Genomic DNA, 4,140 nt, shown 5'->3' with positions numbered 1-4,140 from the left:
CTCTGAAAACCCGTGCTTCTTGCTGTTGTGGGTGGCCTTAAACAAGTCAATCGCAGACAGCTCCTCACCCTTACGCTCTTCTTTCTAAAATGTTTTTCAACAAAAATCAAAATGTTATTCAACAAGAATCAGAAATGTTATTCAATGAGGATCAAACGGTAAGGTCTCTAGAGAAGAGTTCTCACAGTGGAAAAAATGTGTGCTGTGTAGTGCGTGGAACCAGTTCTGTGATTGTACACGACTTTTTCTCGATTCATCTTGTTCAACACACAGGTTTCCTACAAAAAAGCATACTGTCAGCATGATCTAGCACTAGCATATCATGTGCAGAACATAAAGCATCAAACAAAGCAGAGAAAAAACATGTGTCTTGGGGTAGACCACATCTCCACCAGAGCTTGCCATTCACCATCTATTAGATCAGGCACTGGAGACTTAATGCTGACTTTATTTGCGGCTACAGTATCAAAATACTTCTTCTTGATCTGATGGCGTCTGTTCTTTGAATATTTTTGCAGAATATCTTTGCACGAGGTCTTGATGGTCTCCGAGTTCGTGTTCATCTCAAAATTTGCCTACCAAGATAGCAAACACGGTAGGAACAATATTAGTGATCATGCATAGGTGTAACAGAAAATAGATAGCACATTAACTATGAAACAAGTAGCTTACAACAACTTTCCCAATGTAGTTCTCCAATAGACTAGCATTTTTTTGTATAGCTTGAAGTGAGGAAGAACCGGAAGATGGCTTTTTGCAATGAGTCGACACTCAGAAGCAAGCTTTGCTGCCTGCAGAGGCTTCTCTGGATGAATCATCCCTTCGGCAATTTGGATAGGCACCTTGCTACCAAGCGACTTGGTGATCCTCTCTAGCCCTTTGCCATTTCTAAGTCTAGCCTTGGGAGTCATTGCATCTGAAAATGAAACTGAACTCATAAATTAGAATAGAAATCGACAAATGCAGGAATCGACAAAAGCATACATGATCATTCCATTTGGAAAATGCACTAGTAAAAGATAGCATTGCAAAGGTCAACTTGCCTGATTGAAGCACAAGCTGCTGTTCTTCTTCATTGATGACAGCGTTCCTGTCAATAGAAGGTGCAATAGGGCTGATGTCTGTGTGGACAGTGCCTGCTTCATCAATGCAGATGGTTCCTGCTTCATCTAGGCAGACAGTGCCACTTCCATCCATGCTGAGAGTGGTTCCTTCATCCATGGGCGGCAACTCATCACCCGTTTGCACCCAGGTCTGAGAGTCCATGCGCAGCATACTTTCCTGATGGTCCGTTGCAGTCGTCATCCTTGCTTTCTGCCTTGTGACTCTATCAAGGGCAGGTTCATCAGGTTCCAGGATCCTCTTTTTTGTCCTGGAGCTGGGGCCATCACCCTTCCTGGAGGCATTGCAACAGATGTTTCTGAGCTCTTGTTCTTCTTGCTGACTGTCTTCTTAACACCAGGCCTCTTCGTCCAAGATTCCTCCAGTGCCTCGTATAAACAGCACGGAAAAAAGCATTAGATCACAAGAGAAATATGTGAGCACAAGGAATAACATAGAATAACAGAACCCCAACCCTCCAAGCAAGACAGAGTTTGCACCTTAACAATCTTGTTGACTACAACATCATCCACTTCCTCTCCATCAATAACTTCATCCTCCTTAGGATTGTACTCTGGGTCATCATTGATAACTCCACTACCCTCTTGAACCTCATCACTTCTACCTTCTTGTACACCATTTGTTTTCCTAATCATCGACGCTATTGCACCAATGCCAAGGGACTGGAACATCCGATTGTTCCTCATGATATTTCTAGCCCTAACCTTCTCGTACTCGGTGAGAGGCTCTTCTTTGCATGACAAAGGAAACATAACTATTAGGTGAATGTTTGGAATGCATGGAAAGACAGCCAAACATATCTTATGAAATTTTATTATCATTTAATCCTAGTTATTCAGGTAAGGAAGACTAGCAGCACACAGGCACAATTAAGCCAGCTTATTCAGATTGCAGCAATACATTTCACTTAGCATATTAAGACACAGATTTTATGAAACTGACAGTATAACCACAAGGAGCAAGTTGCATACCAACGGTTGGCCTCATGCTTGACCTTGTCCTCCTTGCCATGGATGATCTTGAGGTGGTGCTTGCAAAATAGAATAAACAACAATCAGATACAACAGGGATAAAGTAAAATGATGCATTTGTATCAATAAAGGAAAGCATTTGGACCATCATGCACATACATGTAATACATGTGAAACAAACTTGATGGATAAACAATACAGTGATCTAGTGTTATTAATTAAGAAAACATGTAAGTGCACTAAACAAGCATGCATGTACACTGGAAAGATATGAAGCATCTCTTAATAACTTCACTACATCAAGCAAGAGGTAGTAATGTACATCAAGCAGGAGGTAGTAATGAACATCAAGAAATCTTCCTAGTGTCTCATATAAAGTACACAACAAGCAAGCAAAGTGCTAGTAATACTGCTGATGCAAACCCTAACCCTATGTACGCTAGCAAGCAACTGAATTGAAGAGTGGCAGCAAGCAAGCAAGCATCCCCATGATGTACTGAAGAGACTAACAACGCTTGGACTGACATTCTACTGATTGTATTACTCTGTGTATGGCAAGAAAAACTAAACTAAACTAAGATAAATAGAAATTAGCATGTGATGAACAAAGATAACTTTAATAAATATGAAATCAGCATCAGTCACTATACATAGAAAAAATAGATTATGTAGTATGGTTCCTATATCAGGAAGTGAAAGTCTAAATCGCATCCACCAACAGGCACCTTATGGGCATCCTCTATGAACAGGATATGCATAAGGTGCTTTCAGCGTCCATAGTTTCACTTCAACAAGCTTTGATGATGATAATCTAAATGGGAATCAAACTCAAAACAAGCAAAGAAAAATTCCCCATGCATGTTCCTCTACAACCTATACAACAATTTTTCAGAAGCTTCAAGTTGGCAGCCAAACCCGGTTTGATTTGGTATATCAACCCATATAGACACATATCATGTTGAGTAAGTAAAGCATGCATGATACACTCATCCTAATCAATGTGTGGTATCACATTCTCATAATAATGGAACAAAAAAATAGAATTCTGCTAAGACCCACAACAATTGCAAGCAAGTGGCTTTGTGTACCCCCATCACAAATGCAGGCTAACCCATGCATAGGCAGACCATCATAAACAAGAGTAGCATGTACTAGCAACATGATTCCTGTTGTAACTCACCCTCATCAGAATTTAGACTACTTTACCAATTAGTACAAGATTTACATATGAAGTCTGTCAAGTGAATTAGTACAAGATTTACAGGACCAACATGCACTCTTAGCAACAGTAGTCAATACATAGAGAAGCACACGCTCTTAACAACAATTGAAATCATGCGTAGGAAGGACCCCATGAACCCCATGAAACCCTAACCCCAGGAACCCCATGAAACTCTAACCCCATGAAACCCATGAAACCCTAACCAGAGGGAGATCATCCCCATGAATCCACATTGATCCTTCTCCATGAACAAGAAAAGCAGGAGATCCATCAATCCTAACCCTAACCATCTCCATGAACTAGAGAAACGTGTACCCCATGAACCCTAACCCTAGCCATCCCCATCCCCATTGATCCATCCCCATGAACCCTAGATGAACCCATGAGGGGGGTCTACCGAACCCTAGAAGATCTACCCATGAATATCGAGGGGAGATGGCTAGAGGGGAGAAGTGCCTAGGGGTGGATGATGTTGAACCCCATGAACCCGAACCCCATGAACCCCATGAACCCGAACCCTGGCCCCATGAACCCTAACCCCATGAACTAGAGGGAGATCATCCCCATGCAACAATTAAAATGAACCCTAACCCCAAGAAGAAGGACCTACCGAACCAGCAGGAGATCCTAACCCTATAAATCCTAACCCATGAGGGGATCTACCAGAGGGGAGATGGATCCACCAGAGGGGAGGTGGATCCACCAGAGGAGGGGAGATGGATCCACCAGAGGAGGGGAGAAGTACCTAGGGGGAGATGATGTTGATGATGCAGCGATGGTCGTCGTCGATCGCGCCGTCATCGATGTAACTGCCGTCCTCGTCGA

This window comes from Triticum aestivum, chromosome 1A, assembly GCF_018294505.1.
Source record: "Triticum aestivum cultivar Chinese Spring chromosome 1A, IWGSC CS RefSeq v2.1, whole genome shotgun sequence".
NCBI classification, from domain to species: domain Eukaryota; kingdom Viridiplantae; phylum Streptophyta; class Magnoliopsida; order Poales; family Poaceae; genus Triticum; species Triticum aestivum.
Note: the sequence above shows the minus strand (reverse complement) of the source record.